The sequence below is a fragment of the Phyllobates terribilis genome, unplaced genomic scaffold (genome assembly GCF_046119375.1).
Source record: "Phyllobates terribilis strain yellow unplaced genomic scaffold, ASM4611937v1 Scaffold_3__8_contigs__length_932513732, whole genome shotgun sequence".
NCBI lineage: Eukaryota > Metazoa > Chordata > Amphibia > Anura > Dendrobatidae > Phyllobates > Phyllobates terribilis.
The window spans coordinates 224,708,511-224,725,707 of record NW_027362763.1 but is presented as its reverse complement, the minus strand read 5'-3'; positions in this window follow the sequence as shown (position 1 = coordinate 224,725,707).

The window sequence follows — 17,197 nt, the reverse complement described above, 5'->3', positions numbered from 1 at the left end:
GGGAAAACCAAGGAAATAGGTGGGATGTGAGGCAAGCAAGGGGGAAGGGGAGAAGTGAATACAATGAGGGTGGAGAGGGGGGTGGGGATAGTACAGTTAGATCGTTAGAGAAGAATAGGATGCTAAATAACCCCAAAGTTTTATCTTGCATGCTGACCAACGCAAGAAGCCTGACCAATAAGGCGGATGAGCTGCGGGCGCTTATATCGGAGGAGAGGTATGACATCGTAGGTATAACAGAGACTTGGCTAGACGATAGCTACGACTGGGCGGTAAATTTAACAGATTATAGTTTATTTAGAAGGGACCGGAAACAGGGGAAGGGCGGAGGAGTCTGCTTATATGTAAAGTCACGTCTAAAGCCCAGACTAAGGAAAGATATAGGAGAGGGAGAAGAGGGGGTCGAGTCCATGTGGGTAGAGATAGAGGGGGCAAAAAATAATAATAAAATATTACTGGGGGTCTGCTATAAGCCACCCAATATAACAGAGGAGAATGAGAAACTGCTATTAGGACAAATAGACAAAGTAGCAAAACATAATGAGGTGATTGTAATGGGGGACTTCAACTACCCGGATATTGACTGGGAAACAGAAACCTGTAGATCGCAAAAAGGAAAAAGGTTCTTGACAAATATCAAGGATAATTATCTCTCCCAACTAGTGCAGGAACCAACGAGAGGGAAGGCAGTGTTGGACTTAATATTGACTAATAGGCCTGATAGAATAACTGAGGTACAGATAGGGGGGCACCTAGGTAATAGCGATCATAATATTATCAATTTCAAAATGCCCTTCAGTAGGGTTATCAATAAGGGAACAACTAAAACATTAAACTTTAGGAGGGCGAAGTTTGATCAGCTGAAAGAAAACCTTCAACTTATTGACTGGGACAAAGTTCTTAATCAAGGAAATACGAATAGTAAATGGGAAACCTTCAAAAGAATTCTGAATACTCAGTGCGAGAGGTATATACCGTATGGGAATAAAAGGGCCAGAAATAAGAGGAAACCAATATGGTTGAATAAGAACGTAAAAGGGGCGTTAAATAGCAAAAAAGAGGCATTCAAGAGATTAAAACAGGAAAACAGTAAGGAGGCACTAATGTGTTACAAGGAAAAAACGAGAACCTGTAAAAAACAAATAAAAATAGCGAAGGAGGAAACAGAGAGACGTATTGCTAGGGAAAGTAGATCAAATCCCAAACTGTTCTTTACGTATATAAATAGTAAAAGGATTAAATCGAATAATATTGGACCGATAAAAACTGATGAAGGCAAAATCATAGAGAAAGATGAGGATAAAGCTAATCTATTAAATAAATTTTTTTCGTCAACTTTCACAAAGGAAAAAGAACTAACAGGCGAAATGAGAAGTGACAAGCTTAATCCTCCACTAAGTATGACAAATCTAACCCAAGCTGGGGTACAGAAACGCCTCAGTAACATTAAAATAAACAAATCACCAGGACCTGATGGCATACACCCACGGGTACTAAGGGAACTAAGTAATGTGATAGACAGACCGTTATATCTTATATTTAAGGACTCTGTTGAGACTGGGTCTGTACCACTTGATTGGCGACAGGCGAATGTAGTGCCAATATTCAAAAAGGGAGCAAAAAGTAACACCTGAAACTATCGGCCGGTGAGTCTGACGTCCGTTGTGGGCAAAATTTTTGAAGGCTTTATTAATGAGGCAATCATGGAGCATCTTGAAGCTAATAATCTATTAACCCCGAACCAACATGGATTCATGAGGAATCGCTCCTGCCAAACAAACCTGATTGACTTCTACGAGGAGGTTAGCTCTCGAGTAGATCAGGGGGAACCAGTGGATGTCGTGTATCTCGACTTCTCAAAAGCGTTCGATAGCGTGCCACATAATAGGTTGGTATACAAAATGAGAATAATGGGGCTGGGCGAAAATGTCTGCAAGTGGGTAGCTAACTGGCTAAAGGATAGAAGGCAGAGGGTGGTTATAAATGGAATATACTCAGATTGGGTAAGCGTCACTAGTGGGGTACCACAGGGGTCTGTACTAGGCCCAATGTTATTTAATATCTTTATTAACGACATAGTCAACGGGATAAATAGTAAAATATCAATATTTGCAGATGACACAAAGTTATGTAAAACAATTAATACAAAAGAGGATAGTGAAGACCTACAGAGGGATTTGGATAAGCTGGGTAGGTAGAGCATTAAATGGCAAATGAGGTTTAACGAGGAGAAATGTAAGGTCATACATATGGGAAGGAAAAATGGAAGTCACCAGTACTCACTGAATGGGAAATCATTGGGGAATTCAGAGATGGAGAAGGACTTGGGCATCTTGATTGATAGCAAACTAAATTGGAGTGCCCAAAGTCAGGCCGCTGCTGTAAGGGCAAACAGGGTAATGGGATGTATCAGAAGAGGTATAGCTGCAAAGGATGAGAACATTGTTCTTCCACTGTACAAAGCACTGGTCAGACCACACTTGGAATACTGTGCTCAGTTATGGGCCCCAATATATAGAAAGGATATAAATGAGCTTGAAAAGGTACAAAGGAGGGCAACAAAATTAATAAGGGGAATGGAGGGACTGCAATACCCAGAGAGGTTGGCAAAACTAGGACTATTCAGCCTGGAAAAGAGAAGGTTGAGGGGGGACATAATAAATGTGTACAAATATGTTAGGGGACAGTATAGAGACCTTGCCCGGGATTTGTTCAAAAGGAGGGATATTACGGTAACAAGAGGGCATTCACTAAGACTGGAAGAGAAAAGGTTTCAGCACCAGCATAGGAAGGGGTTCTTTACGGTAAGAGCAGTGAGAATATGGAATTCACTGAGTGAGGAGACGGTAATGTCGGATTCACTAAACCAGTTCAAGCGGGGACTGGATGCTTTTCTAGATACCAGGCAGATTTCTGCATATACTTAAAAATAGAATAAAATAGTAGGTTGATACAGGGATTTATTCTGACTGCTGGTTTCAGAGTCGGGAGAGAATTTTTCCTCAGGTGAAGATTGGCTAAATCATTTGGGGTTTTTGCCCTCCTCTGGATCAACTTTAGCAATTACAGAACTAACAGGTCGAACTTGATGGACGCAAGTCTTTATTCGGCTTTACTAACTATGTAACTATGTAACTATGTAACTATGTTCTTGTTAAGGCCAGAAGTGGCAGGCCAAGAAAAACATCAGAAAGGCAGAGAAGAAGAATGGTGAGATCAGTCAAGGACAATCCTCAGACCACCTCCAGAGAGCTGCAGCATCAACTTGCTGCAGATGGTGTCACTGTGCATCGGTCAACTATACAACGCACTTTGCACAAGGAAAAGCTGTATGGGAATGTGATGCGAAAGAAGCCGTTTCTGCAAGCACGCCACAAACAGAGTCGGCTGAGGTATGCAAAAGCACATTTGGAGAAGCCAATTTCTTTTTGGAAGAAGGTCCTGTGGACTGATGAAACCAAGATTGAGTTGTTTGGTCATACAAAAAGGCGTTATGCATGGCGGCAAAAAAACACAGCATTCCAAGAAAAACACTTGCTACCCACAGTAAAATTTGGTAGAGGTTACATCATGCTTTGGGGCTGTGTGACCAATGCCGGCACCGGGAATCTTGTTAAAGTTGAGGGACGCATGGATTCCACTCAGTATCAGCAGATTCTTGACAATAATGTTCAAGAATCAGTGACAAAGTTGAAGTTACGCAGGGGATGGATCTTTCAGCAAGACAATGATCCAAAACACCGCTCCAAATCTACTCAGGCATTCATGCAGAGGAACAATTACAATGTTCTGGAATGGCCATCCCAGTCCCCAGACCTGAATATCATTGAACATCGGCGACCATCAAACTTAACTGAACTGGAATTGTTTTGTAAAGAGGAATGGTCAAAAATACCTTCATCTGGGATCGAGGAAATCATTAAAAGCTACAGGAAGCGACTAGAGGCTGTTATTTTTGCAAAAGGAGGATCTACTAAATATTAATGTCACTTTTCTGGTGAGGTGCCCATACTTATGCACCTGTCAAATTTTGTTTGAATGCAGATTGCACATTTTTTGTTAGTACAATAAACCTAATTTCAAGGCAGAAACATTACTGTGTCAAACAGTTATTACATATATCAAACTGAAATAGCTGTAGCAAAAACACCAATTTTTATAAAACATTAAGCTTAAGATTAATAGGGGTGCCCAAACTTTTTCATATAACTGTATGTGCAGACTAGCAGCGCTGTTCTAATCTCCAATCATGAGTAAAATATGCAGATTGAAAATACCACAAATAATTTCACTTCTATAACACTGACACTTGTTAACCTGAAACCTATGGACAATGGTGCATTCAAGCAACTATCAGTTTGAAAGTCATTGGAATCTACAGATCATACAGCGTTTCAAAGACCCCATAAAAACTGAGTAGATTGAACTGTTTCTTCATTTATTAATTGTTTGGTTATTTCTTTGATGTGCAATTATTTTTCAGTTTTACTACTTGCACATACATTAATGTACAAATTATCTGTATTTTACTACAGTCTACGTTTAATTCTAGGATAATTTAGCAACTATTAAAGTGTTTTTTATTTTGATGGTTATTAGGAGCTTTAAAGGGGTTGTCGACTACTTTTACATTGATCGGCCAGGTTCCCACACGCGGCACCCCCGCCAATCAGCTGTTATCGGTGCCGGCGGCAGTGGCCGCCAGCCGGAAGTGCTCACCTGCGAGGCTCCATCGTCAAGTGGTAGTGGCTGCTATGGTGTACTGCAGATCCGCCTCCAATTAAATTGAATAGGAGGCGGATGTGCAGTACACCGTGGCGGCCACTACCACTTGACGGTGGAGCTCCGCAGGTGTCACGGGTGTGTCAGAGTTGACAGACAGTCGCCCTGCAGTGGGTTGCAGGAGATCTCCACGTTTGGCAATGCAGACAGCTGCCTAGAAAGGAGGCTGTGTTTAGGAACCAGCTGCTACCACCCTTTAGTCTGCGTGTATATATACCTGGTGTGTCTAGGTGGACGTGGCCAGTTATACCCCGGCCAATCATACGTTGATGCCCTATCCTATGGATAGGGCATCAATGTAAAAGTAGTGGACAACTTTTTTAACCTCTCTCACCCGTGCTCTATTATTTATTTTTATTTTTATTTTCAGCAAATAAATCTTTTCCAACACTTTGAGGTCAACATTGTATTTTTAACTGTATATTTCTATTGCACGTGTTAACTAAGTGCAGAGTTGTCTCCCACTTACATACAGTACAGACCAAATGTTTGGACACACCTTCTCATTTAAAGATTTTTCTGTATTTTCATAACTATGAAAATTGTACATTCACACTGAAGGCATCAAAACTATGAATTAACACATGTGGAATTATATACTTAACAAAAAAGTGTGAAACAACTGAAAATATGTCTTATATTCTAGGTTCTCCAAAGTAGCCACCTTTTGCTTTGATGACTGCTTTGCACACTCTTGGCATTCTCTTGATAAGCTTCAAGAGGTAGTCACCAGAAATGGTCTTCCAACAATCTTGAAGGAGTTCCCAGAGATGCTTAGCAATTGTTGGCCCTTTTGCCTTCACTCTGCGGTCCAGCTCACCCCAAACCATCTCGATTGGGTTCAGGTCTGGTGACTGTGGAGGCCAGGTCATCTGGCGTAGCACCCCATCACTCTCCCTCTTGGTCAAATAGCCTTTACACAGCCTGGAGGTGTTTTGGGGGTTATTGTCCTGTTTAAAAAAAATTGATGGTCCAACTAAACGCAAACCTGATGGAATAGCATGCCGCTGCAAGATGCTATGGTAGCCATGCTGGTTCAGTATGCCTTCAATTTTGAATAAATCCCCAACAGTGTCACCGGCAAAGCACCCCCACACCATCACACCTCCTCCTCCATGCTTCACGGTGGGAACCAGGCATGTAGAGTCCATCCGTTCACCTTTTCTGCGTCGCACAAAGACACGGTGGTTGGAACCAAAGATCTCAAATTTGGACTCATTAGACCAAAGCACAGATTTCCACTGGTCTAATGTCCATTCCTTGTGTTCTTTAGCCCAAACAAGTCTCTTCTGCTTGTGGCCTGTCCTTAGCAGTGGTTTCCTAGCAGCTATTTTACCACGAAGGCCTGCTACACAAAGTCTCCTCTTAACAGTTGTTGAAGAGATGTGTCTGCTGCTAGAACTCTGTGTGGCATTGACCTGGTCTCTAATCTGAGCTGCTGTTAACCTGCGATTTCTGAGGCTGGTGACTCGGATAAACTTATCCTCAGAAGCAGAGGTGACTCTTGGTCTTCCTTTCCAGGGGCGGTCCTCATGTGAGCCAGTTTCTTTGTAGCACTTGATGGTTTTTGCAACTGTACTTGGGGACACTTTCAAAGTTTTCCCAATTTTTCGCACTGACTGACCTTCATTTCTTAAAGTAATGATGGCCACTCGTTTTTCTTTACTTAGCTGCTTTTTTCTTGCCATAATACAAATTCTAACAGGCTATTCAGTAGGACTATCAGCTGAGTATCCACCTGACTTCTGCACAACACAACTGATGGTCCCAACACCATTTATAAGGCAAGAAATCCCACTTATTAAACCTGACAGGACACACCTGTGAAGTGAAAACCATTTCCGGTGACTACCTCTTGAAGCTCATCAAGAGAATGCCAAGAGTGTGCAAAGCAGCCATCAAAGCAAAAGGTGGCTACTTTGAAGAACCTAGAATATAAGACATATTTTCAGTTGTTTCACACATTTTTGTTAAGTATATAATTCCACATGTGTTAATTCATAGTTTTGATGCCTTCAGTGTGAATGTACAATTTTCATAGTCATGAAAATACAGAAAAATCTTTAAATGAGAAAGTGTGTCCAAACTTTTGGTCTGTACTGTACATTCTGAGCAAAAAGATTCCTGGCTGGTGAGACTACTGCGTATGGCAGGTTTAAACTATGGTTGCTCGTCTTTCTTTTTGTTTCATCCATTTGCAAAAAATCTCAAGCTTCCGTTACTACAGATGGTTTTATAATATATAATATAATATCGAAGAATGTTTCTCCTCCTATGTAGCAGAGCTTTTCATGACTACTGCGATCTACTCATCTGATGTATGAATTTTGTATCAATATCTTTATTCGTCTTTGTGTACGCCAAGGTATTTTGAATTTGTGATTTATCTTAAAGGTTCGTGATTTTATACTGCACAGTGTTTTATTTTATCTTTGAACGGATTTATTTTTTTGATTACTGTCATTACTAATAATAATAACATATTTCAAGAAGGACCCAGAAATGGATGGAAACAAAGCGCTGGAGAGTACTGAAGTGGCCACAATGAGTCCGGATCTAAATCCCATTGAACACCTGTGGAGAGATCTTAAAGTTACTGTTGGGAGATGGCACCCTTCAAATATGAGAGACCTGGAGCAGTTTGCAAAAGAGTGGGCCAACTTGTCCTTTTTTCTCTGTATTTTTTTTGTGTTGTTCGAATATACACAATGGAAATAAACATGTGTATAACAAAACTTGTATAATTTCAATAATTTCCAGGGAGAAATATTTTATTTTCTGAAACGATTTCAAAGGTGCCAACATTTTCTGCCATGACTACGTATAGATACAATCAAAACATACTGACTAGCACACCCCTTTGAGAAAGTGATATACGCGAAACGCACATAAGGGCTGCAAGGAGGACAATCACGATCTGGGTTTACCATGGGTAAGCAAGCACCTGCACACTTGTGTATATTAGCATATGCTTTATTTTCATGATCCGTTGATGAGGGCTCCTCTCTATCGGTATTTTCTGGATTTCATCTGACCAAATTGATGGTATTTCTATTTATTTCTCCCTCTTCGTTTCTATAGTGTCCTTTCCTATCCCACATGTGATTATGTTGCTCTTTGCTGTTGTTCTCCAGGTTTTAGAAAGAACCAAATATGCTATATATGGCAGATATACCTATGTTTTGTTTTTAATTGTTCTCAATAAATATTGTTTTTATATCTTATTCTGTGGTGGCTTTAGTGCAACTCCATTTTTCGTATTTCAATATGTTTTGGAGTACTCCACTAGTTTGATTGACCTGTATTTATATTGGGAGAACATCTGAAACTGTTCAAGATATGTTCTCAACCTGTTTATATATTTGGTGCTGTTTGAATATTGTTTCAATACTGATTAACATTGCAGTTTATAGTTTAAACTTCTCCAAAAAACACCTCTTCAGGAAAGCTGCCCATATTTTCTTATCTTATGGTTGTATTTTCTAGTATTGTTGGAAAGGACTGGAGAAGTTGAATTGAGCTGCTGGTTAAACACCCTGCTACTTTTATAAGATGTAGAATGGAGTAGCAGAGAAAATGCATTACCAGCCACTTCATTCAACTCAGTCTTACAACCAGGGATGAACCAGGTAACTTAAGTTCTTGCAGTGGCCCAAAATTGATATAACAATGGTGAAAATGTATTTAGACTATAAAATGTATTTAAAATGCCTTAATTATTATATGATCATTAATTAATTATTAAATGATGGTGTAAAGGTCTGTTGGAGGCCATCAGCTCAAAGAGGCTACTTCAGACAGACTTTGTGCCACTCCATCTAGCAGGTCCCAGAGAAACCCAGCCTTCACCTTTTTAACCACTATGCTTGGATTTGCACTTACAACGGGGCCATCTGGGTTGCATACATGGAGTCGCTGTTGGCCAGGGGAGTGAACTTGAGTCAAGGCTACTGAAACCTAAGCTGGCTCAATATCAGGAGAGACGAATCTAGGAACTGATATGTATCACCCTGAGGATTCGGCTGCTACAGGGGTATTGCACCTCAACCCAGAGGTGTGGTATTCCACTCCCGGGTAAGGATGGAGTATGGAACTGAGCTAGTAGGCTGCATGCACTACATACATCCCATTTCCGGGGGACAGAACAACGGTACTCCCACCAGTATATGTGCAGGTACGACAGCGTCTGTCCCTGGCTGGAGTGGGAGGGGGGTGGAACATCCCAGTAGTGTAGGGGCAGATAGGGGGAGTAGTCTGGGTAAATGTAGGAGCTCATTGGGTGCTGGTCACCTGAGCTCACACATAGATGGAGTATATAAGGTGGGCACCATCTTAGGACAGAGTCAGTCAGTCAGTTAGTGAGTCTGCGAGTCAGCAGTACTCCAGGAGAGGAGAAGGAAGAGGGACCCAGAGGCGCAGGACGAGAGGGGACCCCAAGAGCCCGTATGAGAGCTGATAAGGGTGAAGGGTCGGCAAAAGGGTACCGGATCCCAAGCTGGCAGAGGCCAAAGCACACCTTAGCCAGGAACCGGAGGTCGTGGGCAGGATCTGCCACGACCCTCACCAAATCCACCAGAATGGCACACCGAGTATAGGGTCAGGGAAGCCAGAGAAGGTTCAACCACCAAGAGACCCGAGGGAGCCGGACACAGGTGGATCCCTGGTGGGAACGGCCAGAAGAAGGGAGAGTCAGAAAGGAGCTCAGGACCATACTCAGGAATTGCCCGGGAGTTGGCCGAGTCCAGGACCTGGTGGACGCAGCACGGCTTGGGTGGTCACTGCTGTACAGAGTGACCCGAGCAACACCAGTGAGTAAAAACCCTGAACTGCATTTCATGCCTCTGAGTCTCCTTGCTGCACCTTCACAACCACCATCCTCCACGTCTGACCCCCTGAGGCAATACCCCTCCCGTTGGGGGTTATACTACCACAGCTGCACACACACCACCAGCCTTAGCGGACCATCCTGCAGCGGCGGCCTTTTGACCGCAAATCAACGGGTGGCGTAGTCGACACTAAAAACATCTACAAGGACTGCCGCACACTGAGTTTGACACCCTGGGCACGGACCGGGTCACAGCCACTCGGAGACTACAACCCCCATCTGATCCGGCTCCGGGTATCCCTAACAACATGGCCCAGGGGGCGCGTCAACTTTGGCGGAGTCGGCAGGATCACGTGCCCGCAACCACCGGGTACTGCGTGCCTGAAGAAAAGTTCATATTTACCGTAAAAAGAAGTCTCCCGCCAATTCCAGAGGGTCCCCGCCATCGGACGCCATCTCGGATCAGTTCCCGCCATTTGCCCGTCATCTGCAGTCTTTTCCCGCCATCTGCAGTGTTTCCCGCCACTGGGAAGCGATTCCCGCCATCAGAAAAGATTTCCCGCCTTGGCAGAGCGGACGCCATTGTGGGCGTGCCAAAGGATGGCAAGAGGACACCTCCCATCGTGGGCCAGGACAGAAAATGGCGCCAAAAGTGGAAACCGCCCCCACCAGCAGAGACTGTGATGATTGATATGTCCATCAGCGTGAGAGAACTGCCCCTGGGACTGGCAATCACAAAGTTGCCCCAGGACCGCCCTCAGTATGGGCGTATACAGAACAAAAGAAAGAAGATGGGAGCAGCCTGGAGGAGTCTGGAGGAGAGTCCAGAGAGAACACACCCGGAGATGGAGGGAGAGTCAGGCAGCACCGACCCAGTGGTCAGGAGCCTGTTGCAGGCCGCCACTCCAGAAAGCCTGCTGGAGAGCCTGGCACAGCTCCCCCGAGACCGGGAGTGTGCGCAGACCGAGCTGGAGCGCCTCGCACGGAGGATGGCCCAGGTGCAGCGAGAAACGCTGACGGAGTGGAGCAGAGAGATGGCCCTGCAGGCAGGAGCCCGCCAGCGAAGCATGCCACCCGCAGCGAGGAGCAAGTCCACCTCTGAGGACGGCGAAGGAAGGACGACGGCCGGAGACGACGCCGCGGAGGGAGCCGAAGAGATGAAGGCAGGTAATGGGGACGACAGCATCCCGTGCCCAGAAGCCGTAAACCTGCCCCAGCTCCCCGTCGCAGAGCCCGAAGCCCCACTCACCGTTCCCGTAGCCGCTGCGTCATCGCTCCAAGCTAGGCCTCAAGCGGCCGGAGCCGCGGCCACGCCCCCTGTGACGTCACGGGCCTCAATTCTGAGCGCGGCCAAGTAGGAAGCGCCACCGGCCTGGTCGCAGGGCCGAGTACCCCCGGGCGCAACAGTACCAACAGCACCCTATACCACAGCCGAGCCACCGGCCTGGTCGCTGGGCCAAGTAACCCCGGGCGCCGCCGTCTTCACGGTGCCCTTCACCTTCAGGGTGCCCCAGGCCTGGTCGCAAGGCCTGGTGAACTCGGGCGCCGTTACCACCACCGCGCCCTCAACGTCCACAGCACCACACCTGGGTGAAGACACCTGCCCGGATGGGCAGCCCCCTGTGTGGCCACCGGAGTACCACCATCCCCGACTCCGGAAAGAAAGACCCCTGGATGAGCCCCTGATCCCGGCTCCGGCGCCCGCCAAGATCACCCCACTCTCGTTGGAGGAAGCCCAGTTCGAGTGGGACTTTACCGGTGAGGACCTGATGGGATTCACCGAGGAGACCCGGGCAGCCGCAGCCCAGCGTGCGGAGTGCTGCCGGCAACAGTTGGAGGTCTTTGCAAAGGAGCGACGAGAGAGGCGGGTCCGCGAGGAGCGGCTCCAAGTGAAGAGCGCCGAGCAGAAGAGCCGAGCCCGCAGAAACCCCCGTGCTGCCCACGGTCCCCGTGCCAGCGGGACTGTAATAAAATTCCAGTTGGAGCACGGGTGGGGTTTCATCTGGGACCACAAGACCCCCGGCGACGTCTTCGTGACCAGAAGAGATGTCGAGTCCCACCTACCGGAGGGACACAGAGGTCGTGACCTATACCTGGGTGATGAGGTCACCTTCACCCGGCATCAGTGCGCCAAGGGCCCGTATGCCCTGCATGTGCATAGACTGACTGAGGAGGAGCTACGGGGTGAGGAGGATCAAGAGGACCTGGACGGGTCTAAAGATTACCCTCAGCCAAGAGCACACCGCCACTGATGAACTGTAAATAGAATATGTAAATAGTTACCCGTGTGGGTACAAAAACTGCTGCTACCAAAGTGTAGTCCCCGTCGGGACCAGCAAGTGAATACCCGTGTGTCCCTATCCCCTAACAGGCTGAGGACTGTGAACAGCCATTCCTGTTCCCCACTGGTCGAGGACTGAGAGCGGCCATACCTCCCCTTGTATATAGTTGCGCTTTTTAAGGCGCCCCCTACCGGTTTTATAGGAAACTGTTGTTTTTCTACAAGAGACTGTTGCACCTTACCCGGTCACAATTTGCACCGTGGCCGGAGGAACAAGAATGTTAATAATGAAAAGTTTTTATATGAAAAGTTTATGCTGCTGATGATATATATAATGTTTATATGTTTTATATGTTTATGTTATGAAAAAAATTGTATGTTTTTGGATGTTTATTCTTTTACAGCCCGAGGACGTGCTGTGATTTACCAGGGGGGAATGCAGCACCCTGAGGATTCGGCTGCTACAGGGGTATTGCACCTCAACCCAGAGGTGTGGTATTCCACTCCCGGGTAAGGATGGAGTATGGAACTGAGCTAGTAGGCTGCATGCACTACATACATCCCATTTCCGGGGGACAGAACAATGGTACTCCCACCAGTATATGTGCAGGTACGACAGCGTCTGTCCCTGGCTGGAGTGGGAGGGGGGTGGAACATCCCAGTAGTGTAGGGGCAGATAGGGGGAGTAGTCTGGGTAAATGTAGGAGCTCATTGGGTGCTGGTCACCTGAGCTCACACATAGAGGGAGTATATAAGGTGGGCACCATCTTAGGACAGAGTCAGTCAGTCAGTTAGTGAGTCTGCGAGTCAGCAGTACTCCAGGAGAGGAGAAGGAAGAGGGACCCAGAGGCGCAGGACGAGAGGGGACCCCAAGAGCCCGTATGAGAGCTGATAAGGGTGAAGGGTCGGCAAAAGGGTACCGGATCCCAAGCTGGCAGAGGCCAAAGCACACCTTAGCCAGGAACCGGAGGTCGTGGGCAGGATCTGCCACGACCCTCACCAAATCCACCAGAATGGCACACCGAGCATAGGGTCAGGGAAGCCAGAGAAGGTTCAACCACCAAGAGACCCGAGGGAGCCGGACACAGGTGGATCCCTGGTGGGAACGGCCAGAAGAAGGGAGAGTCAGAAAGGAGCTCAGGACCATACTCAGGAATTGCCCGGGAGTTGGCCGAGTCCAGGACCTGGTGGACGCAGCACGGCTTGGGTGGTCACTGCTGTACAGAGTGACCCGAGCAACACCAGTGAGTAAAAACCCTGAACTGCATTTCATGCCTCTGAGTCTCCTTGCTGCACCTTCACAACCACCATCCTCCACGTCTGACCCCCTGAGGCAATACCCCTCCCGTTGGGGGTTATACTACCACAGCTGCACACACACCACCAGCCTTAGTGGACCATCCTGCAGCGGCGGCCTTTTGACCGCAAATCAACGGGTGGCGTAGTCGACACTAAAAACATCTACAAGGACTGCCGCACACTGAGTTTGACACCCTGGGCACGGACCGGGTCACAGCCACTCGGAGACTACAACCCCCATCTGATCCGGCTCCGGGTATCCCTAACAACATGGCCCAGGGGGCGCGTCAGATACAGAAGGCAAAATCATAGTCTGAGAAATAGCCATGGTCAAAGACCAGTTTATACAAAAGATGAGTAAGATAAGCTGAGGTCAAACGCTGTAGGATTTATAGAGAAAGACAGTCAGAAACAAGCTGAGTCAAGATCAGGATAAATGGAAATGGGAGAAAGCACCAGAGCACAGGGATTAATCCAAACACAACAGTTTGCAACTTTCAGAAGTATGGTTGGAGCTGAAAGGGAGTATGGCACTACCACATTGTCATTGACCACTGCAGGGAGCTGATTACTCCAGCTGAGGTGCTGCACAGAATACACACCCATTCTATCTGACTGATGGCACCACAGGTCCATTCTACACCAGAATCCTTACCCGAACAGCACCAGCTCCTCCCAATGATATCCATAATGTATCATTCCACCACCAGTGCTGCCTGCAGGCCAAAACTGACCATATATGCTAAGCACATAGCCTTGTAAGAATATAGCCTCTATAAAATTGCACCTTTATTGTTCTAATCGCTGCCTGCATTCTGCAAAAACTGAAGTTTAATCCTTTATGCTAATTAGAGTCCTCAGTGCAACCTTGGTGTGTCCAAAAAGCTCAATGCACTATTTGACCCACTGGATTTGCATTCCCTCACTGGTGATTGACTGCACTGGTTTCCTGGAGCAAACAGTGTGTACAGAGAAAACTCAGACAAGCCAGTGCTGTCAATTACCAGTGAGGGAGGTGCGGGCATGCAAAACTAGAGGGGTTTTGTCTCTTGACTACACCAAAGGAGCACTGAACCCCCAAATTGGCAGATTTTATTAAACTCCAGATTCTCCAGAACAGAAGCAGTGATTAGAATATCAAGAGTTCATTCACATGACTGTAATTTCGGTTCAAGTGCTGTCCGTAAAAAAAATGGACAGCACTAAGACCAGTGTTATTCAATGGAGCACTGCAGATGAGTGATTGTTTTCACTGACCATATATTCATATGCAAAAATTGCAGCATGCAGAGTTTTCTTTAGTATATTGAACTAGACTCACCCATTCAAGTCTATGGGTGCTCAAAACAAAATTGGATGTCATACAGAGCCACAGTATAGCATCCTTGTGTACAGATACATTATGATTCTGTAACATAGGAAACTGTAAATGGCCTTGTAAATTATTAATAATTGCTGGTGCAAAAAAACGGATGGAAGACGAAGTATGAAAAAAAATCATCCGAGGCCAATGGGGAGTGCATTCAGCTCTATGGAGACCAATGGGGAGTGCATTTTACTCTATGGAGGTCGATGGGGAGTGCATTCTGCTCTGTGGAGGCCGATGAGGAGTGTATTCTGCTCTGTGGAGGATGATGGAGAGTGCATTCTGCTCTGTGGAGGCTGATGGGGAGTGAATTCTGCTCTGTGGAGGCTGATGGGGAGTGCATTCTGCTCCACGGAGGCCGATGGGGAGTGCATTCTGCTCCACGGAGGCCGATGTGGAGTGCATTCTGCTCCGCGGAGGCCGATGGGGAGTGCATTCTGCTCCACGGAGGCCGATGGGGAGTGCATTGTGCTCTGCAGAGGCCGATGGGGAGTACATTCTGCTCTACGGAGGCTAATAGGGAGTGCATTCTGCTCTGTGGATGACGATGGGGAGTGCATTCTGTGCATTCTGCTTTATGGAGGCCAATGGGGTGTGCATTCTGCTCTATGGAGGCCGATGAGGAGTGCATTTAGCTCTGTGGAGGCTGATGGGGAGTGCATTTTGCTCTATGGAGGCCGATGGGGAGGGTATTATACTATATGGAGTATTTTATAATTTTAGTAACAGCGCGGTCATCTGCGGAGGTTCTCCTACATGTACTATTAGGGTGCACCACAGTTGCAATCAGGGCTACCTGGCTAGGGGCCCACTCAAAAGTTTCACCATCCCAAACCAAAACCCTAGCTATGCTTCCGGTGACACCACTCTGTCCACTTCTATGGGAGCAGTGGTGTAATGTATGACCCACGTTCCATCTGCCATAATACTACTCCCATAGAAGTGGACCAAGTGGGGTCACACATTAGACCACTGCTCCCTTAGAAATGTGTAACCTTGCTCTGTCCACTTCTAATGGAGCAGGGGTGTAATAGAATAAACATCCAGTAGATATAGAATTTCACAATAATGCATACTACATATAATAAACTTGCACCCTTTAGTGCCTTTTATGTGGCACTGAAAGGTGTTTACCCTAATAAATGAAAAAAACAGATCCCCTCCTATTTTTCATAACCAGGCGAGGTAAAGCAGACAGCTGCGGGCTGATATTATCATGATGCAAAGGTCCCTGGTTATTGGGTCCTTTCTAGCCTAAAAATACCAGCCCGCAGTGGCCCTAGAATTGACGCATTACATTAGATCGCACTTTGCCTGACCCTTCTCAATTGCCCTGGTGCGGTGGCAATCAGGGTAATGATAGTTGGGGTTTATGTCAGCTGTGAAATGTCCAAAATCACATCTGGCATCAAGCCGTGATACACCGGTCTGGGGAGTTTCGTGCATGTCGGAATTAGATACACCAGTCTGGGGAGTATTGCGCATGATGATGTGATTAGATACACCATTCTGGGGAGTATCGCACAGGTTGGGGTTAGATACACCGGGCTGGGGATTATTGCACAAGCTGGGATTAAATACACCAGGCTGGGGAGAGTCGCACAGGTTGGGATTAAATACACCAGGCTGGGGAGTATCGCACAGGCTGGTATTAGATATCCCCTGAGCTGGGGAGTATCGCACAGGCTGGGATTAGATACACCGGGCGGGGGAGTATCACACAGGCTGGGATTAGATCTCTTTTCACTTTATAATGTAATTCTTACTTGAAGCTGCGATCATCTGATCTCTTCTACTATAAATAGCAAAATACACATGCGCTCATACACACAAGAAAATAGACAGAAAAATTCTCACACACACACAGGAAAATACACATGCACTCTCATACACAGGAAAATATACATGCACGGGCACACACAGGAAAATACACATGCACGCTCACACACACAGAAAAATACACATGCATGCTCATACACAGGAAAATACACATGCACACTCTTACATAGGAAAATACACATGCATAAACAGGAAAATACACATGCTCACGCACACACACAGAAACATACACATGCACGCTCATACACAGGAAAATACTCAAGCACGCGCACACACAGGAAAATACCCCGCTCCTTCTATAGGAGCAGTGGTGTAATAAGATAGAATAGAAAAATGTCCTGTAGATATATAATTTCACAAGCCCCTACATATAATAATCTTGTATTCTTTAGTGCCTTTCAAGTGGCACTAAAGGGTGTTTACCTTAATAAATGAAAAAAACAGTGTGGGGACCCCCTACTCGCCTATTTTTAGTAACCAGCCAAGGTAAAGCAGACAGCTGCGGGTTTATATGATCAGGCTGGAAAGGTGGCTGGTTATTGGACCCTTCCCAGTCTAAAAATAACAGCCCGAAGCCGCATCAGATGTGTTGCATCACATTAGGTGCCACAATTCTGACTCTTTGTCCGCCCCATCATCATCTTCCTCCCGATGTGTATGGCCCCCATCATCCTCCTCCTAGTGTGTATTGCCCCCATCATCCTCCTCCCGGCGTGTATGGCCCCCAACCTCCTTCTCCCGGTGTGTATTGCCCCCATCATCATCCTCCTCCTGGTGTGTATGACGCCCATCATCATCCTCCTCT